The sequence below is a fragment of the Triticum aestivum genome, chromosome 4A (genome assembly GCF_018294505.1).
Source record: "Triticum aestivum cultivar Chinese Spring chromosome 4A, IWGSC CS RefSeq v2.1, whole genome shotgun sequence".
NCBI classification, from domain to species: domain Eukaryota; kingdom Viridiplantae; phylum Streptophyta; class Magnoliopsida; order Poales; family Poaceae; genus Triticum; species Triticum aestivum.
The window spans coordinates 35,978,106-35,993,785 of NC_057803.1; positions in this window are offsets into that span (position 1 = coordinate 35,978,106).

Sequence of the window (15,680 nt, forward strand, 5' to 3'; positions counted from 1 at the left end):
TGCAACCTCCCCGCACTCCACACTCCATTGCATTAACAGGTACCTCTCCTTCACCGGCGGCAAGATGGCATGCCACATCATCTTCACCTTTGGTGAGGTCCTAATGTGCCATCGCCGGGGATGCCGCGGCCTAACATCCAGGGCTCAGGGCTGCGCGTGCATTGCTACCAAAAAAATTGTCTCATCAAGAGCAAAGCACATTCCAAAAAACATCTTAATAAGCTTCCGTTTGTTCAAGCCTACTAAGCTCCAAATAGAACTCCAAAAATCAGGCTAACCATCATTGGTTTATTTAGAGAGCTAAAGGTGCAAAGTTTATGCACATTAATCTTTACTCAAGAAATCTAGATAATTAATCTATACTCAAGAAATCTAGAGTTCATTATCGTTCATTCATTTAGCTTCAAAATGTACTCTATATACATGTGTCCCATGCCGTGATAAACAACAGATTGTCAAAACACTTTCTTGTTCTCATTTTTGACTACAGTATGATCAAGCAGAAGTTCGACCGCTATATCTCATAAGTAACAACACTTCGGCAGACCATCACCACTAATAAATAAAGGTAAATAGAGTAGATCAAACAAGGGGGATAAATCTGCACCTTTATCATTGAAGCGGTAAAAGATTCCAATATATGGAAAATTAGAGCCTTTGCCATGCCAATAAGCTAGTCGATGTTGCTAAGAGTCGATAGATGTTTTTTTTCTGCATGGGTAGTTCTGAAATTTTGGTAGGAGTCAATAGATCATGTATATGTTTGAGGCAAACAACAGTTAGTTCCTAATTACAGTGAGTGAGATGTGTCTTCGGGGAACAACTAAAACTCTTTTGATTAAATGGAAGTGACACAATCCAGCCAGGAAGACAGAAACCTGACAAATAAAAAAAGGATACAGGAAAACTGCACCCACAACACACCACTTGATCATATTCATACAATAGTGTTGGCAGCATGTTGTTGGGCCTCTCCGGCCTCGTCCTGGTAGATAGCCTCGTCGGTGTCGCACTGTGATGCCTCTCATCGTGCTGTTCAGCCTGGTGCTCGTGCCCCCCGCGCTCGCCGTCACTGGGTTCATCGCCATCAGTGTGCATACCTTGTTCTGATAACAGTGATTGAGTTATCATGTTTATTGTCCTGAACCTAGAGTCAAACAAAACCATGTTTCAGGGACATTCACACGCAAAGTAGAGATAAACAGCATGCATAACTTTGGCTAGACCGAACTGCAGTGTAGTTTGGTCGTACCCCAACAAAACGCCAAAGACGCCATCCGGCACCCATCCGTTGCATCAGGTGATCAAATAGTAGGACCTACAAACTGGTTATACACTAAAAAGCTAAGCATGCAAGATCAGTCTAAACCTAAAACAGATTTAGCAAACAGAACCACATATAACTCCCAAGCAAGGAAAGGTACCTCTGCATCAGTAGAACACCTGTGAGTTGCAACGGGTTGCATTGACGACTTCTTTTTTTACCATTCAAGCACCCTTCTTCTCTTCCTTCTCCCAGCTAAAAATGTTTCTCCGAGTGATATGTCAATGGTTAAATTTACACTACATAAAGGAAGGCGAAATGGCTCATCATGAGATATGACTCACTCGTCTGTAATCATAAACATCATGTTTCATCAAGCAACAGATAACATGGTTGTACACAATGTCCATGCAAACTGGTAAAGAAAACAAACAATTGGACCATGGTATGTTTCCCAATGAAATTGATGTGCATTGCAATGGAAAGTATGGGACCTATCTTGGAATAGTTGCAGAAAACAAGAGAATATGGGTGAAAGACTAAAATATTTGTTGCAACTAATCTACTTTTCTTAAAATTACTTTACCTACAAAGTCACCATTCAGTCTGGTAGTTCAGAGGATGTGTTTGATGTCAGTTCAGAAGGTTGAATATGAGACTATACCAGAAGCAAAGGATTCCCTGAAGGAGTAGCTATTGAAGATATTTCATATTCTTTATGTCGAACAGGTGTGACTGGCTGGTATTATTTTTCAAACAAGTGTTTTCTGACATGTCAAATATCCAATCAAAGTGTGACCTACCTAGACTGAAACCAAAGTTCATAGACATGCGTATAAACTGAAAACTATCCTCACATAATTCAACATACTGAAAAACATGGTTGAGGATTTATTTATTTTAGTACAATGCATTAGGACTACGAATCCATGGCCTCCAATGTCACTATAAAATTGGATCAAACTAAGCTAAGGATGAGAACATTACCTGCCTCATAAACTTCATATTGCTTTCTCTTCCGTCTACAACAAAAACAATATTATAGAATCAGTCTCTCTGTATACTGCTTGTAGGTAATTTCCTCCATGCTTTTGAATTCCTGGATGCTTGCAAGGTAATCTACTTGTTTTAAGTAATGAGCAGCAATGCAGTCATCAATATGTAATTGCCTATAACCCATCCCGATTAAAAGCAAGTTCCAGAAAACAAATCTCTACTCCTAATCATGCAACAGCTTTTCTAGCCCGTAGTTAGGCAGAAATTAGATTACAAAGGATAAAACAAAAGAGAAGGAACTCGAACGAACAGATCCCGCGCCACAACCCCGACATGCCACCGCTCTTCCTCAAGCAGCAATGCCGCATGATACAACTAACTGTAGCCCATGCTGCTCATGACAGCCGCACACAGACCACGAATGCCGCACCACCTTCCGGTGCCGCTACACCCACCACTGTCCCTCGAGCACTAACGTCGAACGATACAGCTACCCGCAGCTCACACTACTCAGGCCAACTGCACATAGACCATGAACGCTGCACCACATCCTGGGCCGCTGCCCCAACATGTCGTCCAACAGTCCCGACTGGGGCACATTGACGGAGCTGACAACCTTGCTGCTTCCGCACTTCAAGGTCCTCACCCAAGCCATGCCGACAAGCAGCCCTACCTCTTGGAGCTGTTCGTAGTACTGCCCGAGGCCGCAGCCTCGACACTTAATAGAAGATCCCGGAGCCGCAGCCCCGACATACACCGCCCTTGAAAATGAAAGAGCCCCACACGACATCCAAAGGCTGACCCTCCAAGGCAACGCCTCCGAAGATGGTTACGACGTAAACGCCGCTGCCACCCCGTAGAAAACTGGAGTTTAGGTTCTCACCCGGAGAGCCCAAGCACATGAAAGGATAGGAAGATGTCTACGACTATGCCTCTAAGAAGGTCACGGAGCTTTCGCTCAGAGTCCATGATCTCCTATCAGTGAGCTTGCTTGCAAATCTGGTCATGCAATGATACCCAGGCCATCAGAGCCAAGCACATTGTGTAGGTCACCCCCCTGCCGTCAGCCGGCATAGCCCTCATGCGACGACCAGCTACATCAACTCATGCGACATAGAAACAACGCGGTTGCCAGGGTTAGATCTGAGTGCATCGCTCCAAATCCACCATCCCGAGCCTGTGCAGCAGCCCCTGCCATAGCAGCCATCAGCCCAAGGCCGCTGCCCCAGCATTATCTGGCGCCGCAACCACCGGCTACCCCGCTACAGATCCACGAAACCAGGAGAACAACGTCATCAATCTGTAGAGCAGCACAGTCACACCTCTCGCCACAAAGAAACGCACAACGCCCATATGTCCACCCTCACGCATGCTAGGCGCCAGATCCACGCCCACCTTGCACCTCCGCCACGGACCAACGCACACAGTCGGCCGGAGCACCTCTACGCCTTACTTGCCAGCGCACATGCCAGATCGGTTCGCACCCTGGCCGAACCCACGGTCACGCGCACCAGCGCGCCATGTCGCCGCCAGCTCGCCCTCACCAATAAATATAAATGAAAAGTGAAATTATGTAGTCTTAATTGCACAATCAAATCATCCTCAAGCAAATAAAGAGGTAGTTGTTCATCTAAGGTTGCATACCTAGTAGTTGGAAAGTGGAAGCACTTAGAAATAGGCATAACATATCAGAAACACAATTTTCTTTTCTATCAGCGATCTCCCCCACATGAAAAGAAGATAGTATGCTCAAAAATCATTATTCGTCACAAAGGATGTATTTAACTAAAATGCATAAGACCAAACAATGCACAAAAATGGTAATAGTAGGCATAATTGTTATCCGAGTAGTGCTAACCAGAAACTACGTATGTCCATTGTGTCGATCATCCATACGTTCGGATAAAATATAATTTGGTCGAACCAAGAAATAAAATGAAAGTTATTTTTTACTTATGCTAACAGACTACCTTGAGTTTCCATATTCCTGCAAACTCGTGAATAATGTTTCCTTTTCTCTTCTCTTTTGTAAGACTAATTCCCAAATTCCATCTGGTACTAATTAAAACATATAGAAATACCATGAGAATACTCGTACATGTCTAAAATACCAGCTGCAAACTGACCAAAGGCCTAGTAGCGCAAGTATGTAAATTGGTATCAAGGAGAACTTATGCAACAATTGGTGCAGACAAATCCTATATAATTAAAACAGTTAACTTCCCGTGTCTGGTACAGTCAATAAAGTATCATGTTCAAGACAAATCTGATATAGTGTGAATAAATTAATAAGTAAATCAATATGGTGCATACTCTAAAAGGTCAGATCTTTGATGTCGTAGAAGTTACTAATCTTCTGCTCGTTTCAAAAATCCCTACAGAAAAAAGGAATACATTTCAAGCTCCAGCAAGAACCAGCAATTTATTATGTGAAATACGTTCTTATCGGCAATAGATGTTTTCAGATCAAAAAATAGTATCCAATCTTATAAGGAACTATATATTATGAAACTCCCACTCATAGGTGTTAATATGAGACCTTCATGAAATAGATCTAAACCGAGGGTAGTATTTCATATCAGTTATTTTACCATATGAACTTGATACTATTACTATCATCGACGGCAAAACTGACACAATTTATTTTTATAAAAAATGACCATAAGGAAGGCCATACATCAGTGCCAGCAAAAATATGATCATATACCCAGCACAAATTTATATGCCCAACAAAACCGCAACCCCAATCAAACAAAAGATCAGATGGGCTGATCCCTGAGATCGAGAAGATATCCTATTCTTCGCAGCTGCAATTGTTTGCCATCCAAACTGGTGGGCCTAATTACAGGCATGTAAATAGTCCTAACATGTATTTTTTATAGCAGCATCAGGTATGACCGAACTTTCTTAAAAATAGCTCGCAGCATGCTAAGTTTACCAAACCAACATACAAATGAAATATTAGAAAAGACTACAGGACAATTTTTACCTTGATGATTAGTGTGGGCTCATGGTTTTTGCTTTCTGACGATGTAATCGGACATGGATATTCTTCACATATGCAAGTGCCTTCGGCCGTGGGTGGAGGCTGACTGACCCTTGAGGAGCTTGTGGCGGGTCTTGCACTCCAGGCAGTTCCCTCGTGGTGCTCGTACTTGTAGCATGTTTGGCAGATGGAGAAGGCCACACCCATTGCAGGTGAAGTGCTCGACGTGAGCCCCACATCGTCCCCGCAAATGAAATATTTGATTTACAGAAGGGGTTGAGTTCATACTGTTTTTTAAAGTACAGTGCCCATCTCCATATTAAAGACAAAGAGGAATTATTTCAGTTTAAAGTAGAAAGGCAATAACTTCGAAATTGCCAACCTGCAAATATAAAAAACAAAGCAAAGCAAATATTCTTATGATTTGAAAAACCGATATCCTATAAAAGAAACAATATAAGTTCTAACAAATCAATGGTTCGGTTCAAACATCAACACACATAACAGTGGAACTGATTCGCCATGAAACCATGCTATTGAGTATTGAGAGATATAGCAGCAGATGCATTTAGATATATCTAGGCACAACGGCACAAGGATTCACAACAGTGATTATATGGGGAGTAAAAAAACATTTAGGCTACATCTGGAGCTATCTATGTATGTCCAAATTTTGATCTAGCGACAGTACATTTAAAGATACACATACACACATGTTACTACCAATAATTATGAATGGATTGTACCTTAAAAATACACCATACTTAAACATTATATTCAAGCTATCAAGGTCTATATAGAGTTACTTGAAAATAAAGGAACACGCAACTGAGTTCTCGACAACAACTTTCCCGAAAAGGAGATGCTCTAGAAAAGAAATGTTGATCCTAGCATTTGGCAATTTGTTTCAGACCAACCTTCCTTTTCTGTGTGCCACCATGGTCGTAAATGTGCAATCTCAGATAGTGGTGCTGACTGCTTACTACTGAGATAATCCTACTTGTTGCCCGGAGCTTGACACCATTCATCCTTCTATAGGCTAGTGTTACAGAAAAGGGCAAAGAGCTAACAAAGGGCATACTCATAGTGCAGTGTTCCTTCCTACAACCCCTCGTTCCTAGTCAGTAAAAGGCTTACAACAATTTATCTTGGCTCCGCATTTACTTTAGCTTGTCTGTCGAGTTAAACAAGGATTGAGCTGCAGGTGGTTGTCACCTACTTTGGCAGTTTTGTACAACTAAAGGCCTAAAGTTATCATGGCACAGTCAACAAATAGAACTTGCAAGTATTATGTACATTTAAGTAGCAGATGTTTCTCAACACAAAATGCAAGCAACTGTGCAAGTAGGGTCTAAAATTCATGCAAGTAGTCAGAATATTTCCGACGCAAATCGTACAAGTAGGAGGAAGAAACAAATAAAATGTAAATAAAGAATAGTTACCTTCAGTAAATTGGTTTCTCCTAAGAAGGCAGGCAAGATGAATAGACTATGTAGCCGCAATAATGGGCCTGATGAATTAACAACTTAGCAACAATGGGCAACATTGCGTGGAGAGAGGAAGGGAACTATGAGTCGAGCAAATTGGTGAAACAATCACTGGTGCCCTGCTCCGCCAGTCTGTCGTGCACCCTCGGGATGGTGATCGGTGAGAGGTCGATGCAAGTGATGCCACAGGTGACGCCCTCCTGCAGAAGCTCTATAAGAATCAACAGAAAGAAATCGAGTTAACATAGATACTTTTCTAAGGGTCTGAGAGGTTATATAATGAATAGAAGATTCGAGGAAAGATGTCACTTACATGATACATGTAGCTAGAGAATCAGAGTGCCCTCAATTGAAGTTTTATGTTCTCCCCATTAGTGATCGCACTGAATCAAAAAGCAAAATGTCAAACAAACAGATTACCTGGAGTGAAGGCATCAGGTAAACAAATTATCTGAATCAAAAAGCTCACCAAAAATAGAATCAAAAAGCTAAATGCCAAACAGATTGAGTACTTTGCCTGGTATACATACTTGTCCCGCCTTGCATCAACCCCGTGCATGGTGGTGGCATCAACAACGTCATGAGCTCCTACTGCCCTTACGTCGATAGAAAGGTTGTCATCGTCAGCGCTGCGCACCTCCGAACCAAGGATCCGTTTGGCACGGAGGAGAGCGCGATCAGATTGATGCATCCATCCCCAAACAACGAGCCAAGATAAAGAATATTATGACTGGGAGTTGTGTGTCCCCACTTTGTGTCTGCAACCACCTCCTTTCTATAGCTCCAAATCAGGGGAGCATCATTTCAAAAAAAATCAGGGGAGCATCTCTTCTTTCCCAGCGAGACGGTCTATGCAGGTGCCGCCAGCGGCAGTGACGCCCCACCACAAAAGATTGTCTTTGAGCCGCGAGTTGCCGCACCCAACCCCAAGGACCTGCAGTTGGTAGATATTTATTGGGGAAAACGACCAATAAAGCATGAAATGAAGTTTAAACTTTGCATAACTAAAAAGTAATCAATGTATCAAAGGATTTGATCTGTGGGCATTTTCCTTTTTCCCAAGTAACAACGTCAAACTTTTCAGGGGAAGGGTATATACAATATTTACAAAACTGAATTCTTTCCACGTGTTTTTAAATCAATGGATCCTTCATCTAGTCCTTTTGCTATCTCCTACAAATTCTTTAAAGAGTACTACTACATTGCAGCAAAATAATGCAATACCTAGAGTTAAATCTATCAATTTTGGCACATACGTACTTGCATGGTCTTCTCCTCCTCTGTTAGCATTTCTCAGTCCAATTCGTGCCTGCATGAACATGGTGGCGACAAGAACACCCAATCCCAAGGACCTGCAGCACAAGAACACACAACATACATGGTGGCGAGATGGCGTGCTTCAACTACAGTGAGTCCCCGGCCGTGGCCGCGTGCCCCTTTGGTCGCGACGCAGCGCCTTCGGCGGTGGGCATCATGATGCCATCATGGAGGCACAATCAGATCGACAAAACAATGTATCTACCTTGCCATCCATTGCAATACAGAATTGAGAGCTCCCGTGTGTATAATACCGACTGCTATAGTTGCTTGCCATCACAATTAACGAAGTAAAGCACATAAATAGAGGATAAGATTACAGCAATAAACTAAACAAGTTCAGCTTCTATTGGTGAAAGGCAACTGATGACCCTAACCGCAATTCTACACGCAATGATAACCTAAATTTACATCAATTCAACAAGGTTTGGACCATTCAATTTTGCTTGGCTATCACGACAATTTGGATAAACATGAAACATACAGTTCCCATGACACCTATGAGCGCATCACATGTGCTTAAACATCAAGTTTATTGTAGATGGTCTAGAAATACTACACACAGAGTGGTACATATATATGCATAGAACAAAAAACAGAGCAAGTAACCGAGGTTAGTCAGTGAGACTCACCCTGCAATCCGACGAACATGACGACGCTGGGCTTGCCATTCTTGGGGGTGAAGGCCGGCTTCCCGGGATCCAGCATGTTGCAGAGCTCCGTGAAGACGACCTGCAGCGCGAAACAGAAACAAAGGCATCAACCTCTCGCGCAGCCGGCCGCCGCCCTCATTGCCGCAGACGGAGGCTGCCTCCTCGCCGGATCGGGTCGGAGCGGCGTCCCAAGAGACAAGACGCACATGACCAGGTGGCGGACGACGAGTCAGGGGCCCCGACCAGGTAGGCGTGCTGGATGAGGTCGATGCCGGCAGGTGGGGCGGAGGGGCAACAACGGAGGAGGAAGAGGTGGATCCGCGACGACGGCAATGGATCCACGAAGGCGGAGGCGTCCGAGGGGTTCCGCTGCGATGGCGGCGGCGGCTCCACGATGGCAGCGATTGATCCAAGAAGGTGGACGTGCGCGTCCAGATGGGGATCTATGGATCGGCTTTCGGCTCCAGAAGGGCGACGGGTTTGTTGTGCGAGTGGGGCGCCTTTGATGTGAGACCGAGGGCGGCGGCGAAGGGATGAAGGGCGGCGACGGCGAAGGGATGAAGGCGGCGACGAACGAGGGCAGGGAGTCTAGTGTGCGAGTCGTTCTCGCTCGAGGGCATGTGACGTCGTTCGTACGTGCGGGGGTTTTTCGCTGGTTATTTTTCGTAGGTTTTTTTATCGCTGGTTAATTTTCGTAGATTTTTTTTCGTCGCTTGTTTCGGGCGCGATCGGTGGTTACGACCTGAAGAGCGCGGGGGCTGGTGGAGGACTCGGTACGTGGTTTTGTCGGTTCGTGGCGGGTCGGCGGGAGGTGGGAGCAAGTACCAAAAAAGTACCAAAAAAGACCGGGTAAGGTGGGACGAAAATAAAACCCGGAACGCAACCTACCAACTGAGACATTAGGAGTAGAGAAATGAATAAAAACAGTGAAAATGGTGCTAAAGTACATGCCCGTCTTTGTACTATAGTGAGAGGAGAAACGTTTTAGGAAAGTAGAGCATACATTCGTTGCCAAAAAAAGAGAGTAGATTATACATCTTGCTATAAGCAAGATATAACTCCTGCAGATATGTATTGCTTGCTGCGGAACGTATCGTCCAAGCAAGTATGGAATGGGCCAGCCCATTAATACACAATTATGTACAGTCGCAAGTTACATATTGTCTCTTTACATGTTATGTTGGCTTCTTTATTCTTTTTTTTTTGAGACAACCTCGCGAAGCTTTATTAAATCGTCACAATGTTTACAGGGACGGAGGGTAAATTCCCGGGGTGTCCCAACCACACGTGTCGGCCACCACCGAGAGATAAAGCATGCTTCGCTAAGTTGTGAGCTTCATAATTTAAGCTCCTAAATTCATGACTAAAAGTGCAAAAATCAAAAAACGAGGAGTGTTCTATTATTTCATGTATAATGGCACTATAGCTCGACGAGTTGTCCATCTTCAGATCTTGTACTTGTACCACCACCTTACAGTCTGAAGCCACTTGAATCATTCGCTCATACAGGTCATCTGCTAACGCTAGGGCTTCTCTGATGGCAAGAGCTTCCAAAGTCATCGGATCAACAATGTGGTTGAAACAAAGTGTTGAGGCACCCAAGAACGAGCCACTCCCATCTCTGCAAATAGCACCTACAGCCCCGAATCCATTGCTAGACACAGCAGCATCCACATTCATCTTTGCATTGCCAACCGTAGGAGCCACCCAAGTCTGAGATCGCGTTACAGCCGGCACACGGACCCCCGGTGATCTCTTGTTGACAGTTTGCAGGTCGGCCAAATATTTTGTTATGAAACGTATGAACTGAATGAGGTGTTTGGAAGATGTTTTCATGAATAGCCTTCCTCCATACCCCCTAGAGGGCCCATAACGTGACCACCAGTTGATCAAACAGTTCCGTTGGCAACACTTCATGCATGGAGAATAGCCACTCCCTGGGATTATCCTCTCCCCGATCAATCATGTGAGCTACGAGTTCTTCCGGTGCCAGTGCCCAAACACTAGCCGCCATCGGGCAAGAGATGAGAGCATGTTTCCATGTATCGACAGTCCCGCAGATCAGACAAGCATCTTCCGTTGACATATGTCGATGCTTCAAAACAGTGCCAGTTGGCATGGACTTTTGAGCGAGACACCACACAAAAAACTTCAGTTTCGAGGGAACCTGCAGGTGCCATATCATAGACCACTTCTTGGTTTCACTAGGATCATACGAGGTCTCGCCGTGCTCATCATACACAGCCTCATGGCCGTGTTTTAAACGCATAATCATCATGTAGGCCGACCAAACACTGAACCCCCCTCGGGTCTCTTCATGCCATGCCCAAAAGTCCTCGACTTGACGTGTGCATAGCGGGATCCGCAAGATAGCTTCCGCATCTCCCTGAGTAAAAACGGATCGAACCAGATTCTCGTTCCAACTAGCAGTTGTATTATCAATAAGTTGTGCCACTTTAACAGGAGCATTTGGAACAAGCGATGTTACTGGGCACTTGAAATTGTCTATGGGAATCAAATTATCACTCCAAATGCTCGTTGTCTCGCCATCACCTATCCTTCGAATAATCCCATGTGCCATAACCTCTCGCCCGTCTAGAATGGCCTGCCATATCTGTGAGGGATGCGAGCCAAGTTCAGCTTGTAGCAGAGAGCAGTCAGGGAAATAAACTGCCTTGAGAATTCTAGCACTAAGAGATGTGTTGTCCGTAAAGGTTCGCCATGCCTATCTCGCCAGGAGAGCAAGATTGAAAATCTCCATGTCACGAAATCCCAAGCCTCCCAGATGTTTTGGCAACATTATAGTATCCCAAGCAACCCAGCACGGTTTCCTCTTTCCTTGCTTTGAACCCCACCAAAATTGACGGATGATGGAGGTGATATTCTCACAAAGACCTCGTGGAAGTCGGAAGCATGCCATGGAGTATACGGGAATTGCTTGAGCTACGGACTTGATCAGTACCTCTTTGCCACCAGAAGATAGCAGTTTTGCCATCCATCCTTTAATCTTTTCCCACACTCGATCCCTGAGGTACTTGAAAGTACCGTTCTTTGAATGGCCAACAACCGTTGGCATGCCAAGATACCGTTCACTCAAGGACTCGTTCTGGACATGCAGGTTCTGCTTTATCGCCTCTTTCAACTGAACAGGGCAGCCCTTGCTGAAAAAGATTGATGATTTCTCATTATTGATCCTTTGTCCCGAGGCCATACAATATGTATCAAGTAGGTTTGACACCGCATTTGATCCCTCCACACTTGTCTTGAAAAGCAACAGGCTATCATCTGCAAAAAGAAGGTGGTTTACAGTTGGAGCTGTAGGGGCCACCTTTATACCTGGCACCGATGATTCAGAACTTGATTTAAGGAGGCACGAAAGACCCTCTGCTGCAATCAAAAATAAGTAGGGGGAAATTGGGTCTCCCTGCCGGATACCTCTAGTTGGCTTAAAGGGTTTTAGCTTCTCACCATTGAAACATACTGAAAATGAGACTGAGGATACCATACCCATCACCACATTTATCCAGTGTTGATCAAAACCCAACTTGGTCATAATCGCTCTCAGATAGTCCCACTCCACGCGGTCATAAGCTTTCATCATGTCTAACTTTAAAGCACAAAAGCTGTTTGTTTTTGCCCTAGATCGCTTCATAAAATGAAGACACTCATAGGCGCAAATAATATTGTCCGTGATTAGCCTTCTAGGGACAAAAGCAGACTGCTCTTCAGAGATTATATCAGGCAAGATCACTTTTAACCTGTTTGCAATGACCTTCGAGGCTATCTTGTACAAGACATTACACAAACTAATTGGCCGGAATTGAGCAAGAACAGTTGGGTTTGTTACCTTTGGGATTAAGACCAGGACGGTATCATTAATAGATTCTGCACTTTCTTCACCTTTCACAATCTTGAGAACTATTTCTGTTACTTCATCCTCACACACATCCCAGTGGCGCTGATAGAAGTGGGCTGGAAAGCCATATGGCCCCGGAGCTTTGGTCGGGAACATTTGGAAAAGTGCAACCTTGACCTCCTCCCTCGTATATGGCGCACAAAGTTTGTGTTCATCACGGCTGTCACTTTCCTGGGAACGTGTTCCAGCACCGCTTCCATATTCTGCACACCCTCAGATTGGTACAGATTCTCATAGAAGCTCTTGGCTAGGGCTCTAAGCTCATCCGGATCAGAGATCTCCACTCCCAACGAGTTTTGTAAAGCCTTGATCATATTCTTCTTTCTCTGGATACTAGCTCTTAGATGAAAAAAAATAGTGTTCTTATCCCCTTCAGTAAGCCACACAATCCGAGATCTCTGTCGCCACATGATCTCCTCCCTATGGTACATTCTATCAAAGCTCATTGATCTTTAGCTCTGCATGGGATGGGCCTAGTCTCGTAGGGTCACCTTGTAGTTCGGCCAGCGTCTCCTTTAGCCTTTTTATCTCCTTTCTGACGCTTCCAAAAGTGTCCCTGCTCCACCTCCCAACATCCTGCGCAAGATTTTGTAGCTTGCGTCATAGGTCAACCACTGTTGTGCATGTTGGCCCGTGCCCCCAACCCGGCTGTATGCAACCCTTGAACTCCTCATGTGTTTCCCACATGAGCTCATACCTGAAAGGGCGTTGAGTCTGATCCTTTCCCCCCTCCTCTAGACGAAGCAAGAGGGGAGAATGATCCGATGTGACCCCCATAAGATGCGTAACAGATGCCAGTGGGTATCTCGCGAGCCATGTAGCGGTAGCCAAAGCGCGGTCAAGTCTGCACCTTGTAAAACTGCCTCCTGTCACTTTTTTCTCAAAAGTCCACTGGTTTCCTCAGTAGCCCAAATCTAGCAACATGCAAACATCAAGCACCTCTCGAAAAGCTTGTATCTGAGCATTACTCCGTTGTCCAATGCCTTGATGTTCTTCCGGACGTAAAACCTCGTTAAAATCACCAATGCATAGCCAAGGGAGGTCGCTCAAAGTGCTAATGTTTTTTAAAGTCGTCCATGTTTGATGCCTCAGGTGCGTTTGCGCCTCTCCGTACACGCACGTCATTCTCCACTTGGTCGTACCTTGTTCCTCAATGGAAACGTCGAGGTGATAACCAGAATAACCAAGAATTTCAACATTTATTGAGCTGTTCCAAAACAAGCCAATGCCACCACTTCTACCATCACTACTCACAGCATAAGAACTATCAAAACCAAGCGTTCCCGACAAAGCTTCTACCCTAGTACTATCCATTTGAGTTTCAACAATGCATAAGAGGGTAGGGGTAAATTGCCTCGCAAAATCACGAAGCTCTCGAATTGTTGCGGCTTTACCCGAACCATGAGAATTCCAGCAGAATATATTCACTGGGCCTGGCGGCGCTCCTCGAAGGAGCCCGCCAAATATGTGACAGTCTTGCGATGACCGCCCATGTTATTCTCCACATCCTCATCTGTCGCTGAACTCATCTTGGTTCTCTTTGGTTCCTGTTTGCTGCTAGGGCTCCGGGGAACTGGTGGAGGCGCTGGCAGCTGGAGCACCCCATCCCGAGCCAAAGAATTTGCTGCAACAATAGCTGATTTTCCATCCCCCGGCGATCGCTTTCTATTATTTTCTGCTTCAGCCATATCCAAGTCTGTCTCTTGATCAAACTCCTCTTGTCCAGCGCTGCCTCCCTCATGACCAGTGCGAGCGTTGGTTCCACGTCCCCCCCCCCCCCGTCCTCCTCGGCGGCCTCCACGACGGCCTCGACCCCCACCCGGGCCTTGTCCCGTGCGCATAACCCATGATGCTCTAAGATCCTTGTAGACCAGAGCAGAAGGGGTGAATACCACTGCCATGCTCCTTGAAGACGTGGCCAAGCATGCCACATACCGCACACCAATCAGGTAGCTTGTCGTACTTGACTCGGTAGATTTGACGTTTCCGTCCCGTATCATTGAGACAACATTCTTCAGTGGTTTGTTGACATTGATCCGAACCGAGACACGGTGAAAGTTTCCCGCGAAATCCTGCGATTGGGGTTCAACAAACAGAACTTCCCCAATTTTTGCTGCTAAAGGTGGCACAAGGTGAGCATACAGGGGTGGAACATCATATATTTGCACCCAAATCTCAATTGTATCCAGCTGAATAGTGGTTGGCTTCGACAACCCATCATATGGTTTCAAGATCACCGCATCTCCCCTAAAGTGCCATGGTCCATCCATTGTGATTCGTTCCCAATCTCCCAAACACGAAAACTGTACTGTATACAGATTTTCTTCCAGCGGTTTGAACTGAACCTCTTGTGCCAAATCCCAGGCCGCACGCATGTTCCTGAAGAACCAAAATTGGCTATAGGTTTTGACCGTATAAACCTTTGCCAGGGCTATCCAGCGAGCTGCCTCCGCCGATGCCTCCTTCTCATCGAAGACAACATCATCTAGATCCTCTTCCCGGAGACCGAGTTCCGCCATTAAAGCTGTCACATCATCCGTAGCTGCTGGGCCTGCCGACCCCGAGGCTCCGTCTAACGCCATGATGCTCAAAAACCCTAACCCGATCTAACAAACCGGGCTTCGCTGCAGGGCCCCAAACTTCTCCGCCTCCCTCCAAAACCCCTCCCGATCGGCGAAACAGGGGACGCCGCCAAATCGAGGAAGAGAGTCGAGGCAAACGAGCGGGGATCGGGGAAATCCAGGTCTCAACGGCGGCGACGTAGATCGCCCCCGAGAGGAAAACAAACCCTAACATGAGGGAATCTTGCGGTTCTCTGTACGTTGTTGGCTTCTTTATTCATTCATACATGTTGCTATCCAAGCATGACAATATCATTCCATTCTTGTACATATTTACTAGTTTTTTAATTAATTATATATATATTTTAAAATAAAAAATTGTTTCCTTAATTAAAAATGTTTATTGCACGTTCAGAAAAGGTTTATAAAAGTATAAAAAAATCATGCAGTTAAAAAAAAAAGATTTCATACCTTTTGAAATATATATACTCTATTTTTCT